This window comes from Phyllobates terribilis, unplaced genomic scaffold, assembly GCF_046119375.1.
Source record: "Phyllobates terribilis strain yellow unplaced genomic scaffold, ASM4611937v1 Scaffold_8__6_contigs__length_399053987, whole genome shotgun sequence".
NCBI classification, from domain to species: domain Eukaryota; kingdom Metazoa; phylum Chordata; class Amphibia; order Anura; family Dendrobatidae; genus Phyllobates; species Phyllobates terribilis.
This window is the reverse complement of record NW_027362768.1, coordinates 113,233,134-113,254,166: the sequence shown is the minus strand read 5'-3', so window position 1 is coordinate 113,254,166 and position 21,033 is coordinate 113,233,134. Positions and strand designations below refer to the sequence as shown.

Genomic DNA, 21,033 nt, shown 5'->3' with positions numbered 1-21,033 from the left:
TGACACAGACAAATATTTATTTATTTGGGGGGGCCCAATTAGATCTTCTGCTATGGGGCCCCATGATTTCTATGTACGCCCTGGTCCTGTGCCCTTAGCAGAGAAACACCCCCAAAACATAATGTTTCCACCTCCATGCTTGACAGTGGGGACGGTGTTCTTTGGGTCATAGGCAGAATTTCTCTTCCTCCAAACACGGCGAGTTGAGTTAATGCCAAAGAGCTAAATTTTTGTCTCATCTGACCACAGCACCTTCTCCCAATAACTCACAGAATCATCCAGGTGTTCATGGGCAAACTTCAGATGGGCCTGCACATGTGCCTTCTTGAGTAGGGGGCCTTGCGGGCTCTGCAGGATTTTTACCCTTTAAGGCGTAATGTGTTACCAATGGTTTTCTTGGTGACTGTGGTCCCAGTTGCATTGAGATCATTAACAAGTTCCCCCTGTGTAGTTTTAGGCTGATCTCTCACCTTCCTCATGATCAAGGATACCCCACGAGGTGAGATTTTGCATGGTACCCCAGATTGATGTTGATTGACTGTTATTTTGTATTTATTCCATTTTCTTACTATTGCACTAACAGTTGTCTCCTTCTCACCCAGCGTCTTACTTATGGTTTTGTAGCCCATTCCAGCTTTGTTCAGGTCTATATTCTTGTCCCTGACATCCTTAGAAAGCTCTTTGGTCTTGCCCATGTTGTAGAGGTTAGAGTCTGACTGATTAATTGAGTCTGTGAACAGGAGTCTTTTATACAAGTGACTATGTAAGACAGTTGTCTTTAATGCAGGTAACGAGTTGATTAGGAGCGTCTAACTGGTCGGTAGGAGCCAGAACTCATAATGGTTTGTAGGGGATCAAATACGTATTTCTCACTTCAAAATGCAGATAAATGTGTCTAATTTATACAATGCGATTTTCTTGATTTTTTTGGATATTCTTTCTCACAATATTAAAATGAACCTACCCTTAAAATTATAAACTGTTCATGTCTTTGTCAGTGGGCAAACTTAGAAAAACAGCAAGGGATCAAATAATTATTTGCTTCACTGTACTTGATATAAGCAAACGAACGATGCAATAACATCTGCCGATTGCCTCCGTTAAATGACTGCTGATCAACTATATACAGTCCAACTGCAATTCATGTAGTGGCTTGTGTAAACAGGCTGACCAGAATTCTTTTCTATTCTGAACGACCGTTAATATGATGCACATAGAATATTATCGTTATTGGCACCAGATCTCCTGTTTTGCCTGCCTGTTTACACAAGTGGTTTTGCTTCCATGTTTACACAGCTCGAAAATGAAAGTTTTAACAAATGGTCGGTACTGATAAAGCTTGTCTAAAAGGGCCTTGGATGTAGCTGAAACATAGGTTGATAGGATGCGAGAGGGAAGCACATGTAAGGGCTCATTCAGACATGAGTGATTTTTCATAGATTGGTTAAAGTGTCAGTGTTTATCTTAAAGGGGTTGTGCCACCATAAATGATACATTTAACAAAGCAGAAAAGGTGGAAATAAATGTTTTTGTCACTTACAGTTATTAAAAATTATGCTCCATTCAAAAAATAACAAGCTTTCATCTGCTGAAGTATGTCCCCTGGCGTTATTCCATTCTGTCCTCCCAGTGGCAGGTCAACTGGCCAAGCATGGGCAGTTCCTGTCATCATAAGAGTTCCCCCCAACTCCCCTTCCCCTGTGTGCACAATGTATGCTCCCTTGTGCACACTGGGGGAGGGGAGTTGGGGGGAACTCTTATGATGACAGGAACTGCGCAGGCAACTGATCGGCCACTGGGAGGACGGAATGGAATAACGCCAGGGGGCATACTTCATCAGATGAAAGCTTGTTATTTTTTGAATGGAGAATAATTTGTAATAACTTTAAATTACAAAACCATTTATTTCCACCTTTTCTGCTAAGTTAAATTTATTCTTTATGGTGGCACAAGAGTTTGTTCAGCATTTCATCAGTTTTTCTCAGATAAACAAGAAAAAATTTATGGAGGCTTCCAAAGCTTCTCCTATCAAACAAACAAAAGAATACAGCAGCACTCTGTAAGCGCTAAGATGTATGCAAATGACTCTCCCCCTGGGCCGTGGGGCACTCGGATCCGGGCAATAGGGGGAACGATGGGAGTAGTAGTGGCAACCCGGTTCCGTGGCTCAGGGTGGTCAGGCCAGTGGTAGTCCGTTATGTGATATTGATTATGTCCGACTACGCCACCCGTGGATTGCGGTTATTTAGGAACCGCCGCTGCATGCAGACCGCTGGGGCTGATGAGGTGTGCAGCTAGGGTAGTGTGACTCCCCACGGGAAGAGTGCGGCCCCAGGGCAGTATAGTGGATGGTGGGAGTGATGGTAGTGAGAGTCCCAGTGATGATAGTGCTGGAGGAGCAAGGAGCACACAGACAATAGGTTGCAGTCCAGGGTCTTTACTGAAACAGGCAAACTGACCCATAAACAGTCCCGGCTAGGAGGGGACCTGGACGTCTGAGAGCAACGGGGAAATTGGCCCTGGTCAGGGTGAGGGTGTAGGCCTACCGTGCTTTCTGCGCTCCTTCTGACTATCTCCTCCTGATAGGATAACAGCCCACGTTTCCGAGCTTTCCGTGTACTCTCGCCTGTATGGCCTGCGACGTGGGTTCCTTTCTGCTCCCAGCCTTGTATGGCTTTACTGGTCCCTTCGGTTGTGGCAGGGCCTCCAGGCTTCTTAGGCCAAGGAATGTACAGTCCCTTGCGGACTGGTTCTCTGCTGGGGGATGTGGAATCCTCCCAGCTTCAGACACCAAAGTCTGGTAAAATGAAGTCTTTATCTGCCAAGACAGGCTCTCTTCGCCTCTAGTCTCTGGCTTGTGGCTCTCTCCTCCTGCCACACTTCCTCTTAGGTGCAATCAACTGTCTGTCCCTGCTCCACTCTGGGACACTTCTCAGCGTTGAGACAGGCAATCCAGTTCTCTCTAACCCTGTCCCCAGCACCAGCTTTTATAGGGGCAGCCTGCTCCCCCTACTGGCCTGAGACAGGAGGCATTGCATGCTAATGTTCCCCTAACCAGAGAACCTCCCCCTTGCTCTCAGACACAGCTTTATTACACTTGTGGCATCCAGGTAGGGTGACACACAAACATTGAATAAATGAAATTTGACCTGCATTACTGCTATATGGAAAATGCTTATAAAAATGAATGTACTTAGCGCATATATTGGCCAAATAATGAGAGCCCATCAACCTCGGCAAGGTGACCTTTTTTTATGGTACCCTAAACATAATATTTATCAAACATACCTTTCCTGGGCTAAAAGCCTACAAATTTAAAGGGCAGGCGCGATCCAGCATTAATTAGAAACAGCCTTAGGGCTCGCTCTCATGCAGGAGAATCGGGCCGATTATGCAAATGACACTCGGATCAAACTCTGTCAGCGTTTGATCCGAGTGTAAGTGCACTGTGCTCCAATTCTCTTGCTTGAGAGAATCGCAGCACAGGTGCGTAGGAGATGGAAAAAGTAAGGACTGCACTTGGATAACATCCGAGTGCAGTCCGATATTTCACATGCACCCATAAACTTTAACGGGTGCATGTGATTCGATTCTCGGATGCACCTGCAGCATGTTGCGACTACTTTCTCATGCCGAATCGGCATTATTATTATTTTTATTATTTATTATTATAGCGCCATTTATTCCATGGTGCTTTACATTTGAAAAAGGGGTATACATAGCAAAAACAATTACAATAATCTTGAACACAAGGTGACAGCGACTGGTACAGGAGGAGCGAGGACCCTGCCCGTGAGGGCTCACAATCTACAAGGGATCGGTGAGGATACAGTATTTGAGGGTAGAGCTGGTCTTGCAGCGGTATGGTGGAGCGGTGGTTACTGCAGGTTGTAGACTTGTCAGTAGAGGTGGGTCTTCAGGCTCCTTTTGAAGGTTTCCACGGTCGACGAGAGTCTGATGTGTTGGGGTAGAGAGTTCCAGAGTAGGGGGAAGCACGGGAGAAATCTTGTATGCGATTGTGGGAGGAGGAGATAAGAGGGGAGTAGAGAAGGAGATCTTGTGAGGATCGGAGGTTGCGTGCGGGTATGTACTGGAAGACTAGGTCAGAGATATATGGAGGAGACAGGTTGTGAATGGCTTTGTATTCCATGGTTAGGGTTTTGAACTGGAGTCTCTGAGCAATGGGGAGCCAGTGAAGAGATTGACAGAGAGGAGAGGGAATAGCGGGGGGACAGGTGGATTAGTCGGGCAGCAGAGTTTAGGATGGATTGGAGGGGTGCGAGAGTGTTGGAAGGGAGGCCACAGAGCAGGAGGTTGCAGTAGTCGAGGCGGGAGATGATGAGGGCGTGCACTAGTGTTTTTGCAGATTCATGGCTGAGGAATGTGCAGATCCGAGAGATATTTTTGAGTTGGAGTCGGCAGGAAGTGGAAAGGGCTTGGATATGATCATGATCATGAATAAGACTCTTCTGATTTGAAACGCGTCGATTTGACTGATGTAATTCCTCACTGGAGCAGATTGATGTGATGCTTGTATTTCTCGGATGAACTCAAAGATTTTTTTATCTTGGACTCAATAAATTACTGTTTTAAATTTATCCTACGCTGGAGATTTTCCTCTTTTCTCTTCATTGCACCGACCCGAGCCAGGGCAACTCCCTGCGAGGATCTCTGGACAGAGGATTTACAGACTGCATTCCCGTGAGCTGACTCTCCCTTTCTTTCCCTCCCTGTTTCCAGGACTTGGATATTTGTTTTGAAGGAGAGTTCAGAGTCCAGGGTTACCCCAAGGCAGCGAGCTTGAGGGACTGGGGAGAGTGGACAGCCATTGATGTTGATAGATAGGTCAGTTGGGGGGGTTGAATGAGATGGCGGAAAGATGATGAATTCTGTTTTGTCCATGTTAAGTTTTAGAAATCTAGCAGAGAAGAAGGATGAAATAGCGGACAGACATTGTGGGATTTTGGTTAGTAAGGAGGTGATATCGGGTCCAGAGCGGTAGATCTGTGTGTCATCATCATAGAGGTGATAATGAAAGCCATGAGACTCTATGAGCTGTCCCAGGCCTAAGGTGTAGATGGAGAAGAGTAGGGGTCCTAGAACTGAACCTTGGGGGACACCGACAGATAGGGGGCAAGATGAGGAGGTGGTGTGTGAGTGGGAAACACTGAATGTCCTGTCTGTTAGGTATGAGGAGATCCAGGATAGGGCCAAGTCTGTGATGCCGAGAGATGAGAGAGTTTGTAGTAAGAGGGAATGGTCCACTGTGTCGAAGGCAGATGACCGGTCTAGGAGGAGGAGGACAGAGTAGTGTCGCTTGGATTTGGCGGTTAGTAGGTCGTTGGTGACTTTAGTCAGCGCAGTTTCAGTAGAATGGTGTGTTCGGAAACCAGATTGTAGGCGGTCAAAGAGGGAGCAGGAGGAGAGGTGGGAGGACATCTCAGAATGGACGTGTTGTTCCAGTAGTTTTGAGGCATAAGGGAGAAGTGATATGGGGTGATAGCTAGTCAGAGAGGATGGGTCAAGGGAGGGCTTTTTGAGGATGAGTGTGATTGAGGCATGTTTGAAGCATGAGGGGAAGACACCAGTTGTTAGTGACAGGTTGAAGAGGTGGGCCAGGGTTGGGATGAAGATAGTGGTAAGGTTTGGGATGAGGTGGGAAGGGATTGGGTCAAGTTTACTGGTGGTGAGATGTGATTTGGAGAGTAAAGAGGAAAGTTGATCTTCCGTAATGGTGAAGAAGGTGGTTTTGGAGGAGGAGGGTTGAGTAGGTGTGGGGAGAGGCTGTGGGGGCTTTAGGCAAAAGCTTTGTCTGATGGTATCAATCTTCTGCTTGAAGAATGAGGCAAAGTCTTCGGCTTCGGAGAGGGAGGAGGCACTGGGGGACGGAGGAGAGAATTGAAGGTGTTGAATAGTTGTTTGGGGTTGTGAGACAGGGAGGATATGAGAGATGCAAAGTATGTTTGTTTTGCTGCAGTGAGTGTGAACTTGAAGGTAGTGAGGGACTGTTTGAATGCGATGAAGTGCTCATTGGAGTGGGGCTTTTTCCATCTACGCTCAGCAACCCTGGAGGCCCATCGCAGTTCTTTATATAGGCTGGTATGCCAGGGTTGCCTGTTGATTGTGCGAGCTTTGGTATGTGTGAGGGGGGGCGACCGAATCGAGAGCAGCAGCTGTTGTGGTGTTGTATAAAGTGGCAGCAACATCTGCATCATGTAAAGAGCTAATGTCTGTAAGAGGGAAAAGTGATTCAGAGAGTGAGTGTAGGTCAAGGTGTTTAAGATTTCTGCGAGGGTATGCAAGTTTGTGGAGTGGGGATTGTTGCCCTGGAGAGGAGAGGGTAGAGAATGTAAGTAGGTTGTGGTCAGAGAGAGGGAGAGGTGAGTTAGAGAGGTTAGATAGGGAACAGAGGCGGGTGAAGATGAGGTCCAGTGTGTGGTCATCTTCGTGGGTGGGTGTGGAAGACCACTGAGTAAGACCGAAGGAGGAAGTGAGGGATAGAAGCTTAGAGGCAGCTGAGAGGGAAGTGTCAATGGGGATGGTAAAGTCGCCCAAGAGAATGAGAAAGGCATGAGAAAGTAATCCATAGTATACCATTGGGCCGAGTGCTAGCCGATAAAACATTGGATAGCAGTCGGCCGTATCATACAGAAGTGTGAGTGAGAGATAAGGCTGATAGGATGACTGCTCAGTCAGAAAAGGCGGCAGTTACAACCTCCAATAATATACTACAAAAAAAACTGATCAGCACCTCTGAGCAGAAGAAAGCAATGTGAAGAGGTGCAAGCTGCTATGACTGCATAATATACAAACAAGAGAATTCAACAGCTCTCTGTAATTGCTAAGATATATTCAAACATTGAGTATATGAAATCTGAACTGCATTATTGCTAATTATATAGAATATGCTTATAAAAATGAATGTACATAGAGCATAAATTAGCCAATGTTCCCACTTGCTTTATTCTGTTAGGAAGTGCTGGTCAGTTTTTGGGGTTGTTTTGTAATCCCATCAAACAGTCCGTGAAAAATAGACAGCACATGGATTGCATCCAAGTGTTGCCTACTTTTTTGATGGACCCATAGTCTTGCATCAATTAGATTGATCCGAGACTCAGATCAATATCGGACAAGTATCCGAGCTTTTGTGCAGACCAGTCGGTCCGAGAAATAAATCAGACGTGAACTACCCCATAGACAATCATAAGTATGATTGCTGTCTATGAAGAGCACGAATAGCATGAAGTTTGAATGAACTCTAACTCTGAAAACACCAAAAAGGAAATCTTTGTGACAAGTATCCACCTCAGATCAAGCATGTGGCATAAGACAATGTTTGACAAGTGGTCATTTAAGAAAGTTCAGTTCAGTTTGCAATGTGGAACATCACCAATGAATGTGTGCATCATTTAGAAATGGGCATCATTTCACTACATCATAAAGTAATGACGGCGGTTAGATTGATATATTCTTAAAGAATATATCAATCTAACCGCCATCATTACTTTATGATTCTTTCCACGTATTTTGCCAAGATTATTCAGTTACACTGCCCAATTCTGCGGACCAAAGATTCACATGAAATGCCCGGAAACTCACATATTCCTTCTTTTATTTAAATCCATGTAAAATTTAGGCAAAATATTGCATTCCGTGGCTCCCTAACCTCCATAAGTCATAATATCTCAGTGTCTGTTCAGAATGCAAATGAACAGATGAATTATTATGCTGCATATCACTTAATCATGCACCTCCATATTCATACATACATTTATATTTCAGGATCCTACTCTCCTTCATGTCGAGTGCTATGTCCCTCAAGTGCCCTCTGTTCTGAAAATATTGCAACTCCGTCTATGAAAGTAAATTACTTCCGAAGCTAAATAATGTCTTTTGAAAGCTACAAAGAATATTTTATTTTAATAGTAATAAGAAAATTTAACTGGGAAAGCTCGATCCAGCCATTATGAAATTCAGAGGACGCCCACACACAATTGTAAAGAATATGATTGTAATTATCATTAGAGAACATGAAGGATACCAGAGGTATGTCCATTATTTATTATACTTAGGAGTGACCAGAACCAGATCAAGACATAGATCAATTTGCATTTAGAGACTGGAGTGACAAAATTGCCTTATCTCATCTGTATAAATCACCAGAAATTTCAGTACAAACTGTATACATTAATAGAACTCTTAGAACCAATAAGGCTGTTGTACTTACTATGAAAATCCAAGTCAGAATGGCTCTCTGAAAGTTTTTCTGCCTGATATTTTAACCTTTAATTAGTCATGTAGGGTTCATTGGATCCCAAAAGAGTTTGTCTTCATTATATTTCCGCAAGTGTGGAAGATAAGTAACAGTCTGTTAACTCCCAAGCTAGGGAGCTCCTCCCTCCTGAGTGCATCGCGAGTCGCGGCGTCGTGAAATCTAGTGACCAAAAAGCAAAACCAAATGTGATAATTGCAAGAAATTTATGTGCAATGAGCGCCATGAGAAGATGTATGATTTTTGTACCAAATAAGTGCTGTTTTTTTGATAGTACATAAGAAGATGTTTAAATTTTGTTGATAGCTAAAAACGTTATATTATCATTTAGACAAGATGTTGTACCTTAAGTTCCTAAATAAAGTAAAAATTCTTCTTTAATATATGTTGTTTATTTTTCTATATGAAAACTGGGGTCCCATGGACCCCACTGGACTAATAATGTAAGTATTTTGGCGCAACCTACTGAAGGTTAATGTATCTTTTACAGTGAATAAAATCGTAAAATGACCAGTTATTTCATTAAAATATTAAATGAATGCATAAACCTGTAACTTTTGTGCTTCCAGTTATGTCTTGACTGGTTTGGGAGTCCATGTTTGGGTAATTTTCATGCATAGAGCCCCTAACCTGTTGCACAGTTATCAGTCATCCACACTGTTTAAGTGGGAGGTTACCTTGAATGAGAAATCAGTAACTTCTGTCTTTACACCAGTGACCAATGAGAAGCCAAGCCTGAACAGAAACCCATCCTCTCTGTAGTCTTGTACAAGCTGTGATGGGGAGAGTTGGAGATTACACAAAGCAGCACAGTGAGAGTTAGAGAGGAGAACAAGCTGACTGCATAGTGAGAAAGGAGAGATCCAGCTGACAGACAGCAGCATGAAAATGTATGGTTACTATTCTGTGTCTGATTAAATTCAGTTACAATTCTATCTGTAAATGTATGTCTTTCTGTACGTTATAAGACACAGTTGCATGTACTGGAAGTGAAATTTTCTGTGAACTAGTATTGATGTACAATAAAAAATTATATTGTGATACCATGTTTAGCCAGAAAAATATATGTAAATACTTTTATACCCAAAAAGATAAAAGTATTCCAAGAGTGATTCCTCCCGCCCGAGCATCTCACTGCTAGAGATGCTCGGCGCTCGCAAAGTATTTCCGGGGTTGCTCGGCGGGAGCTCGGGTCTCCTCCCTGCATGTTTGCCGCTCTTTACAGAGCCAGTGAACATGAAGGGATTGCCTGCCATTCACTGTAATGTTGTAGCCATGTTGGTTGTGCCATTACAGTGATTGGCTGGCCGCACAGCGTCATGAGGTCTATATCATACCTGGCGCCGCCATGCTCGTCACAGTCACCCCGGAATCAGACAGTGTAGGAAGAGGTGCTGCTGAGCTAGGGAGAGATTTGCTTGTCTCTAGTTAGTGTAGGAGTACCAGGCTATATTAGAGACACATATCCATCTCAACAAACAGTCCTTCTGAGGGCTAATCCATCTGCAGAGATATCAGGCAGGCAGTGTATATAGCAGACTGCAATGCATATAGCACAAGAGGCTCCATTCAAGTTTTGTCTGCTGCGGCTGTTAGATATTTCTAGAAATAGGCCCAGGTCTCAGGGGCCACGAATAATTTTTTTTTGGATCTTAATCCTCATTATTTGCTTAAAAAGCAATCCAGAGAATACCGTTGCTCTGCGCCATTTGCTTGTTGGCACTGCAGAATACAGCCAGGTCTTTTACATATTATAGCGTTAAAAATCCAGCAATTTAAAACTGTGGTTTGTCCGTCACATGGATCACATATAATTGCGCTTAAAATACTGCCATTTCTGGCCTCCATTAAAAATTTGTTTCAGTGTGTCAGTGAAGCAATTGACACCAGTTTGCTGTTCAAAATAGTTACCTACAGGTCAGGTATTTAAAATTCTCTTTTCTCCATCACACGGATCACATATAAGTTTTCAGAAAATACTGCCATTTCTGACCTCCATTAAAAATTTGTTTCAGTGTGTCAGTGAAGCAATTGACACCAGTTTACTGATCAAAATACTTACCTACAGGCCAGGTATTTAAAACTGTGGTTTGTCCATCACACGGATCACATATAAGTTCGCTCCAAATTCAGTCGTTTGTAGCAAGCGTGGAAGATATTGTCCTCCACTTAAAATGGGCAAGGCACGTGGCAAGGGACGGGGAACTGGACATGATGGTGCATGCCGAGGCCGAGGCCATGGGCAAGCTGAAATTGTGACACAACAAACACCCACATCTTCTTGATCGACCTTCCTGTCCCAATTAATAGGTGACCGCAGAACAACACTATTGAACACAGAGCAGTGTGAAAAGGTTATTGGTTGGATAGCAGATAATGCTTCCAGTCACTTAGCCACCACCACCACCACTTTGTCTTCCACATGGTCAAGTCTCAGCAGCTGTTAGTCTGGACCGCATATTCATCAACCTGAACCTCCTTCCTCCCACCATGCAGAGTGCCCGGAGACAACTGATCCCACACTTGGACATTCCGAAGAGCTGTTCACTTTTCCATTTATAGATTCAGGCCTCTCACCCGGTCCACTTGAAGCGGGGCAAGAGGAAATCGCATGTAGCGATGCCCAAATATTTGAGCAGCCACGGTCACATGAAGGCGACGGGGGGAAAGTGTCACAAGAGGTGGATGATGATGAGACACAATTGCCAGAAAATCAGGAGGAGGATCAGAGTGTGGAAGTGGAAGATGAGGTGGTGAATGATATAGTAACTGACCCAACCTGGCAGGAGGACATGCAGAGCGAGGACAGCAGCACACAGGGGGAGGGAGGCAGAGCACCCCAACAGGCAGGAAGAAGCAGCGTGGTGGCTGCAGAAAGAAGGCAGGCAACCATTCCCCGTAACACCAACACGAAGGAAGTTGCCAGTACAACTGTTAGGTCTTCCTGAGTCTGGTTGTTTTTTAAAGACTCTACCGATAACCCCAAAAAGGCCATTTGCACCACCTGCCAGGCCAGCATCAGCAGGGGTGGCAAAACGACCAGCCTGACCACCACCAGCATGATCAGGCACAAGGCAGCAAAGCACTCGACTTTGTGGGCCGAACCCCAGGGTCCAGGAACAGTGTCTGTGGGTGGCACCACTGCTTCTTCCACTGCTGTGCATGCAAGCGAATCACCTGTCCATGGTGCATGCAAAGATGCTTCCTGCCCTGCACCTGTCATTGTACACTCTCAAGTAGCAGCATCAGAAAGGACATCCACGTCCTTGTCTCAGCCCAGCATTCAGTTGTCCATACCCCAGTTCTTGGAACGCAAGCACAAATACGCAGCCAACGCCCCACAGGCCACACTATTAAATTCCCACATTTCGCGACTGCTTGCTCTCAAAATGTTGCCTTTTAGGCTCGTGGAGACAGAAGCATTCCGCAACCTGATGGCGGAGGCCGTTCCTTGGTACTCGGTCCACAGCCGCCACTATTTCTCCCAGTGTGCCTTCCTTGCATTACAAAAGCACGTGTCCCAAAACATTAGCCGTGCCCTCAACAACGCAGTTACTGGGAAAGTCCACTTAACCATGGACACGTGGACAAGTCCTTGTGGGCAGGGACGGTACATCTTGCTGATGGCACACTGGGTTAACATAGCGGAAGAGGGGACCCAGTCGGACTTTGGGTCGGAACACGTCCTCCCGACGCCAAGGATCGCAGGCCCTAGGTCAATCATGGTTGCCCCCACAGTCTACAGCTCCTGCACCTTATCCTCGTGAGCCTCCTCCTCCTCTTCAGCCTCCATCTCCGAAATGACCACATCAATCACAAGCTGGAAGCACTGCAGCACTGCCTCGGCCAAGCGACAACAGGCTGTGTTGAAGCTAATATGCTTAGGTGACAAACCACCCAATTCTGAAAACCTGTGGACAGCTCTGAAAGAGCAGGCAGATCTGTGGCTCAAACCGCTGCACCTACAGCCAGGCATGGTCGTGTGTGACAATGGCCGGAACCTGGCGGCGGCTCTGAGGCGAGGCGAGCTCTCACACATATCATGCCTGGCCCATGTGCTTAACCTTGTGGTTCAGCGATTTCTCAAATCCTACCTGGAGCTGTCAAATCTGCTTGGCAAAGTATTCCGCCTGTGTGGCCATTTCAGAAAGTCAGCTACAGCTTCCGCCACCCTTGCCGTGCTTCAGCAGTGTTTGCAGATTCCAGCTCACAGACTGGTGTGTGATGTCCCCACGTGCTGGAACTCTACACTGCAGATGTTGGGAAGGATTTGTGAGCAAAAGAGGGCAGTTGTTAAGTACCAGCATTAACAAGGCCGTCGGTATTCAGTTCAGACTCCACACATAAGACCTCAGGAGTGGACATGGATGTCAGACATATGTACCATCCTCCAAAACTTTGAGGACTCCACCAAGATGGTGAGCGGCGATGATGCCATAATTAGCATCACCATCCCGCTTCACTGTCTTCTGAAATGCTCTCTGCTCACGATCAAAGAGGATGCATTGCAGGCGGAGCACGATGAGATGGTGCAAGGAACCATACAGGGTGATTACACACAGCCCAGCCTCATCCCAACGTGGATTGGGTGACAATGAGGAAGAGGAGGAGGAAGAACAGGAGCTAGTTTCATGCGCTATAGACGGTACTACCTGCACAGCTGTCATACCGTCTGTTCAGCGTGGATGGCCTGAGGACAGAGAGGAGGAAGAGGAAGAGAGCATGGTCACTTGTCCTCTTGGTGAGGACACGGAAGTATTGCCTGTTACCACTCTGGCAAGCATGGCTGAGTTTATGTTACGCTGCCTTTCCCATGACCCTCTCATTCTCAAAATATTGGGTGACAGTCATTACTCGTTGGTGACACTTCTAGACCCACGCTACAAGGAGAACTTTATATCTCTTATTCCTGAGGCGGACAGGTCTACAAAAATGGGGCAGTACCAGAAGGCCCTTATTGCGGAACTATTAAAAAACTTCCCATCTGTAAAACGCTGGCAGCAAAGGTCATAGTTCTTTGGACAACCAAGGACTACAGGCGAGAGAGACATAACTCCAATCCAGCAGAGGCAGGGGAACACTGTCAAAGTTCTGGGAGAATTTTCTCAGCCCCTCCCATCGCACAAGCCCTGAGGCGTGGGGTATTCACACAAGGAGTGCAAAGTTTGGGAAGATGCTGAATGCTGAGGGAGTACCTTGCAGACCGTACCAATATCCTCCGTGATTCCTCTGTGCCTTATAATTATTGGGTATCCAAGCTGGATACATGGAATGAACTGGATCTCTATGCTTTGGAGGTCCTGGCCTGCCCGTCCGCCAGTGTTTTATCAGAGCGTGTTTTTAGTGCCGCTGGTGGAATTATAACTGATAAGCGCATCCGCCTGTCAACTGAAAATGCTGACAGGCTGACTCTTATAAAAATGAACAAGGGCTGGATTGGGCCAGACTTCTCAAAACCACCGAATGATAGCAGAGCAACATAAACTCAAATCCAGTGTCTTTTTTGGGAGATGTATTTCCATGCATCTTTTCACACCAACACATGGGTATACGCTTCCTGATTTTGGCTATTTTCTCTTGTCCTCCTCCTTCTCCTCATCCTCATCCTCCACCACTATATCACCAGGGTGACCGTGGTCCATGATGCAGCACCCACATAATTTTTTTAAAGGGTGTTTATGATGCCCATAAAAAAATTTTTTAATACAGTATGTTCATGTATACCCCCCAGGGGTAAATGTTTGTCAGCTCATACACTTAGTGCATAGGCATTACAAGTATAGGAGACCCGCTCCTTTCTAATAGAAACATTTTTTTATGAGGCCCTCTAAGTCTCTTCCAAGGAGCATTGGAGTGCCTCCCAATTTTTGGCAGTCCTTGCATTCACTGCATAGGCCAATTGTATGGGAGACCCACTTCCTAATAATGTGAACATTTTTTCATGAGGCCCTGTATATCTCTTCCAAGGGGCATTGGAATGCCTCCCAATTTTTGGCAGCCCTGGCATTCACTGCATAGGCCAACATTATGGGAGACCCTCTCCTTTCTAATGGGAATTTGTCATTACTGCGGCCCTGCTCTACGTGTCTTTAAATTATTAGTGGGGTTTTTCCTAAATTTGATCAGCCGTTGCACTCACTGCATACCCTATAACTGTATAGCAGACTCTCTCCTTTCTAATGGGAACATGTCTTACCCATTACTGTGGCCCTGCTCTATGTGTCTTTAAATTCTTAGTGGGGTTTTTCCTAAATTTGGTCAGCCGTTGGACTCACTGCACACCCTATAACTGTATAACATACTTTCTCCTTTCTAATGGGAACATGTCGTACTCGTTACTGTGGCCCTGCTCTATGTGTTTTTAAATTCTTACTGGGGTTTTTCCTAAATTTGGTCAGCCGTTGGACTCACTGCATACCCTATAACTGTATAGCAGACCCTCTCCTTTCTAATGGGAACATGTCGTACCTGTTACTGTGGCCCTGCTCTATGTGTCTTTAAATTGTTACTGGGGTTTTTCCTAAATTTGGTCAGCCGTTGCACTTACTGCATACCCTATAACTGTATAGCCGACTCTCTTCTTTCTAGTGGGAACATTTTGGCAGCCCTTACAGTCACAGCATGGGCATTACCACTATAGGAGACCTGCTCCTTTATAATGGGAACATTTTTTTTTACTGAGACCCTCCTCTATGTCTCTTCAAAGGAGTATTGGTTTGCGTCCGAATTTTTGGCAGCCCTTGCAGTCACTGCATATACAGTAATAGTATAGGAGACCCACTCGTTAATAATGGGAACAACAAAGCATAGCCGGCTGATGGCTCTCTAAGAATAGCGAGGGCTGACTGCTGGCCTTTTAATAGTAAGGGCCGCCTGATGGCCCTATAAAAATAGGCTTTGTGACTTTCAGAGCCCCTCCATCATAAATGAATCAGGATGTGTCTGATGATGTGTCACACACCACATTGCCAGATAAGGTTGTAAAATGTTACAATGACATTTCCCAGTGAATGCATTTGTCTTAAAAATAACGTAAAAAAAAACAGTACGATCTTTCTTTAGTATAAAAAACAGAGTCGCAAATGTAACCTCAATATAATCACATTGTTCAGCCCCTGCACCTCCTCCTCCTTGTCCGATATGACCACATCAGTAACAAGCTGAAAGAACTGCAGCACTGCCTTGGCCAAGTGGCAACAGGTTGTGCTGAAGATAACATGCTTAATGCTTAGGTGACAATCCGCACAATGCTGAAGAGTTGTGGACAGCTCTGAAAGAGCAGGCAGATCTGTGTCTATCACCGCTGAACATACAGCTAGGCATGGTCGTGTGTGACAATGAGCAGAACCTGGTGACGGAGAAATGACAGCCGGAGTAGATACGGTTTCCTTCTATGCCAGTCCTTTCACCGAGTTAAGGAATATGGCTGTGGTGAAATACAACTCCCACTGAGAAGCTGTTTCAGATTGAAAAACATTGGGCCCACCAGAGGATTTGATTCTGAGGGCTCACCTTTCTCCCCCGCTCAAGAGCCCCATAGCAGCTGCAAAGTTAGCGCTATCATGAACTCTCCTGGTGTAGAAAACTGGGCACACCAGACGATTCTCTGGTGGGACCGTCCAACCCTGCCGAGGAGAAGTCATGGCCCAGAAAAGTGTGTGGGAAGGTTCCGAGACACTCTATGCCTGCTTTTTTACTGAGGTGGAAACCCACGCAAACACGGGGAGAACATACAAAATCCTTGCAGATGTTGTCCTTGCTGGGATTTGAATCCAGGATCCCAATGCTGCAAGGCTTCAGTGCACTGCTAACCACTGATCCATTGTGCTGCCGTTCACCCTCTGATATCTAACAGGTTGGAGAAACTTGCACCTACTGCCACTCTATCTTCAGCTCCTTTTTGAGAAACTAATGTATTTGGGCAGCCCCTCAGCCTACCAAATAAAATTCCTGAGAAGGAAATTGGGGATGGCTTCGCTACTGGTACTGGGGGCAGTGCTAATACCATGGCGTCGTACCATAGTTTACTGGAAATATTCCAGGCTGGTAGGAGGCAAGCAGATTCCCACATAAAAGTACCAGCAGTAATGTTCAGGGACCCGTGCTTGTAGAAGGCGGAGACAACACCGGGAGAAATAGTGGCAGCTGGAGACCGAGTATGGACACGAGGCAAGAGGCATGAGGTTGTGAAAACCTTCCGCCTCCACGAGCCTAAAAGGCCACGTTACAAGTGAAAGCAGCTTTAGAGGACTTCCTGGGAGAAATGACAGCTGGAGTAGATATGGTTTCCCAAGTTCTTTCACCAAGCTAAAAAATATGGCTGTGGTGAAATACAACTCAGCAAAAAAAGCTGTGGACTGGCTCTGTACCTTCCCTGGCCACATTCACTTGACCACCTGTTTGTGGGTAGGCGGTCTTTCCCAGTAAGTTCACTCGTTGTTGTGGGACCCGTGATTGTGGAAGGCGGAGACGACACCGGAACAAATAGTGGTGGCTGGGGACCAAGTATGGATACCCGGTTGCCACCACCATAAGATTGTGGACAGCTTCCGCCTCCACGAGCCTAAAAGGCCACATTTCAAGTGCAAGCAGCTGTCAAAAATGTGTCAGTATAGTATTGCAGCCTGTGAGTGGGTGGGTGGCTGGCTGAATACTTGCGCACGCATTCCAAGGAATGGGGTAGGGACAACTGAACGCTGCACTGGGACAAGGATGTGGACGGTGATTGTTGCAAGTCTGCAATGACAGGTGCATGGCGGGAGGCATCTTCGCATGCGCCAAGGATCAGTTATGATGGGCACACTTTTAGGCAGTGAACTGGGAGTCAGAGATTATTCCAGGGGTCTTCCCCATGCTGTTCCCATGTCTTTTCAGCACTGTATGCATATGTCTGATAATGCGTCACACAACACATGGCCAGATAAGGTTGTAAAATGTTAAAATGACATTTTCCAGTGAATGCATTTGTCTCGGTTGAAAGCAATGCTAAAGTGCAAAAATGCATCAAAAATGCTACGTGTGAACATAGCCCAAGGTGTGGAGGAGTATTTTTGGTTTTGGTTATTTATTTTGCCTTATATAGAAGTCATTACCCTGGAAAGGATGTTCCTTAACATATTTCCCAGGAAAATCCATCATGGATTCGTTTTTGCATATTTTATTGTGAGTCCGTAAAAGTGGCGTAATACCTCTGACAACGTTGTTGACAGTAGTGACCTGGGAGTCAGAAATGCTTCCCGGGGTCTTCCCCATGCTGTTCCCATGTCAATTGAGCCGGGGGGTGCCGCTGAAAAAAGCTTGAGTTTCCCATAGACTTACATTGGGCTCGTTGCTCAGGTCGAGCACCCGAGTATTCCAACTTGCTCGACCCGAGCAACGAGTACCCGAGCATTTTAGTGTTCGCTTATCACTAGTTACAGGGGCATCAGGAAATTAAAGATGTAGCAAAGCCAGTTAGGTTACGGTTAAATCCTAGCTCCACAGGTTCTGATTAGATCATCTGGTTAGCCCTGCATATAACTAGGTAAGCTGTTTTCCTTAGTCAGTCAGCTCCGGGAAGTTGACCAGAGTGGATCTGTGTTGGAGTCAAAGAGAGAGAGACAATCTAGAATCTCTCTCTGAGAAGACAAGCCATGTCCACCAAACTGCAAGTATTACTGGTTGCTATGGATAATATATGTTTTGTTTGACTGGATTGGGACTAGTTCAGCTGTGTGAGTAGCCAGGATCTGTGTTTAGTGCCTGGGCAAGGCTAGGGCTTATATGTCATGCTAGGTGAGGGAAGGGCCAAGTGTATGACAATGGGAAAAGGGGGGGAGCCCAACAACTAGGGAAAGGAAGAGCGGAGACCCCTAGGCAGATCTTACAACACCCTGGCTCCCCTACTGTCCCTAAATAGGTTCTGCACCTATCACAGAGCAGGGTACCTAATCCTTAACTGTCCCTAGAGCTAGGTCCTAGGTAGAAAGGGGAAGGGGTGAGCACTAGTCAGCCCCCACTGCAACTAAAGACAAACAAGGACAACAGACAAGGCGATACACTTAGCTTGAGAAGACGACAATAATCCACCAAGAAACTCCAAGAATAAACTAGCCAACTGCTAGTACTCCAGGCCTGAGCAGGGGAAAATAGTTCTAGCTCCGGAGACTCTATGAAGACACTGAGAGTTTTTATATATCAAGCAAGGGTGTTTCAATTAGCAGCAAAAGATGGAGATCACAACTGGATCCTAGTGAAAGAAGAATACTGTAGTATCGGTGTCTCTGCCCCCTGACAGGCAGAGACGCCGTCCCTCTTATCGCCGTGCTCCTGGTCCGACGTCTTCCTGCTCTCCTGCTGCTGGCGCGCGCAGCTTCCTGGGAACTGTGCTTAGGGCGCGCGCGCGCTCCCTCCCTCTTAAAGGGGCCGCATGCGCTGTCCTAAGGAGTCCCCGGCCAATGGCCGGAGGACCTCTCATATAAAAGGCACCTCCTCCAAAATGGAGGTGCCCATGCAAGGTTGTAGCTTTGTGTCCTAAACTCTGCTTCAGCCCTCAGGTCCCGCTGCTAGTCTGACTACCAGTCCAGTCCGCCAGCCTGACTACCAGTCCAGTCCGCCAGCCTGACTACCAGTCCAATCCGCCAGCCGGACTATCAGTCCAGTCCTCCAGCCTGATTACCAGTCCAGTCTGCCAGCCTGACTACCAGTCCAGTCCACCAGCCTGATTACCAGTCCAGTCCGCCAGCCTGACTACCAGTTAGGTCCGCCAACCTGACTACCAGTCCAGTCCGCCAACCTGACTACCTGTCTCCGCCAGCCAAGCGTACTCTCCAGCCCGACGGTCTGCCTACGAACCAAACCCGTCAGTCTGTCTATGGGCCTGGCTTGCCTGCCTACCCGGAGAACGTACCAGTTACCTGCCGTGCCTATCAGTCAGCCTACCTGGAGGCTCCTACAAGTTACCTGCCGTGCCTACCCGGAGGCTCCTGCCAGTTACCCGTGGGAGTCACCTGCTCTCATACAAGGACAGGCCCAGAGTAGCACCTGGTCCCTCTGCTCGGTCCTTCCCTGGTTCACGGAGTCGATTGAGCCGCCGTGCGACCTTGGTCAGTCCGAGTTGATACCTAGTTACGCCCCTCTGGTTCCTCCTTGCTCCGCAGCACAGAGGTTCCACCACCCGGATCCGTAATAAATACCACTGCACTCCAGAGATGAAATGATCAAGAAGGTGTTTGCAAAGCCAAGCGCAGAGACCTTCTACAGCCAGATCCAGAACGACTGTCTGTCAAACCTGATACACCCGTGACATTATGGTTATGGCTTTGTTTGGTACTGTGCAACCAGTGAAAAATAAATGTCCCATTATTTTGATGCAAGAATCCAGTGCCTGTGTGAATGCTACCTACTGCTTACCTGAGAGCGTGAAACCCTACAATTGGGGGATGTCATGTGGGTGTGAGGTCCCACACAGCACAGGCGTTTGCAGTGTGAAAATGTAATGTCCTGGGTAGCTACAGCATTAAAAACAAAGTCTGAAAGCTTAGAGGCTCTTGTCAAGCAATTAGTTCAGCAGCAGACCCAACAGGAGACTAAAACTCCTGATCCAGCAGTTTCAACAGACTCAGCAACAGGAGTTGCTGTAGCAGTTACAACAGCAGCAGCATCAGCAACAGTTACAGCAGGTTCAACAGCAGCATCAGCAGCAGGCTTTCCTGACTATGCTTGGGAGTGTGGCAGAAAGAGAGAAATTGCCCCCAGAGCAATGTGCAGAGGTCCTAGCTCCATATCTTACTGGGGGACCGCAGAAAGCATACTACGACCTTGCCATGCAGGATGTCAAGGAGTATCACAAGCTGAAGCTGGAGATTATGGCACGTTTGGGCATCACTCTGGCAGTCAAAGCACAATGAGTGCACCTCTGGCACTACCAAAAGGGGAAACCTCCACGGTCCCAGATGTTCGATCGGCTACAGCTGGTGCAAAAATGGCTGCAGATCGAGACCTGCTCTCCAGCACAGATGGTGGAAAGAGTGGTAGTGGACTGATTTATCCAGCCGTGCAAACCTGGGTTGCCCAAAGAGATCACAAGAATGCAGATGACCTTGTGAGTCTCATGGAAAGATACAAGGCCATGGAGAACTCCCTGAGCAATCAAGGGAGCCCGAGGTCACATTTCTGGGTGACCCAAGAGAAGAGGCCAAAGGCCATGCCTGACAGGCGCAAAAAGACCAGGAGGGGTCAGAGCCGAGTTCAAGGGGTACATCTCGTAACATTGTCTGATGGAGGTGTCGTGCCCCAGGTGATATATCAGCCAATTGTCCCTTGACTTCAGAGCTAATGGACTGCAGAGTAGGCCGGCACTGATCCTACCTCACTTTCCCTACCAGCAGTGCTGTTCCTCATCTTGGCAAGGGGCTTCAGGAATGCCAGGTGACTGTGAATGGTGTCCAAGTGATGGGACTTTTGAACTCAGGGAGTTTGGTAACCCTGGCAAGGGCCACACTTCCACATGTGCTAGTCCCTGGGGGTAAGGTTCAGGTCCAAATCACCATACGCACAGACTGTGGTTCCATGTCCCACCAAGTTGGAGTGGTCAAGAACTTTTTGCATGCTACTGTTATTGGTCTATATTTTCCTTCAGGGACTTATGAGCTAAAGCTGTAGCACCCAGTAGTCCGGTATGCCCCCAGGAGTCAGCTATGGTATCAAGGTGGCATCATATAAATGCTGTATTTCTGTTCCCTGTACTGGCTAGATAAGCGGATGAGGTAGCATCCCTTGTA

The 21,033-nt window shown here is 46.6% G+C and overlaps 1 long non-coding RNA gene across 1 annotated transcript in view; it reads right to left on the bottom strand.

The window, feature by feature from the left end:
* Positions 1-8,053: 8,053 nt before the first annotated feature.
* The window catches only part of LOC141156401 (uncharacterized), a 68,137-nt gene continuing 55,157 nt past the window's right edge, over positions 8,054-21,033 (bottom strand). The window contains exon 4 of the long non-coding RNA XR_012247605.1: positions 8,054-8,434. This is a non-coding gene — a long non-coding RNA (uncharacterized lncRNA). The remainder of the gene's footprint in view (positions 8,435-21,033) is intronic.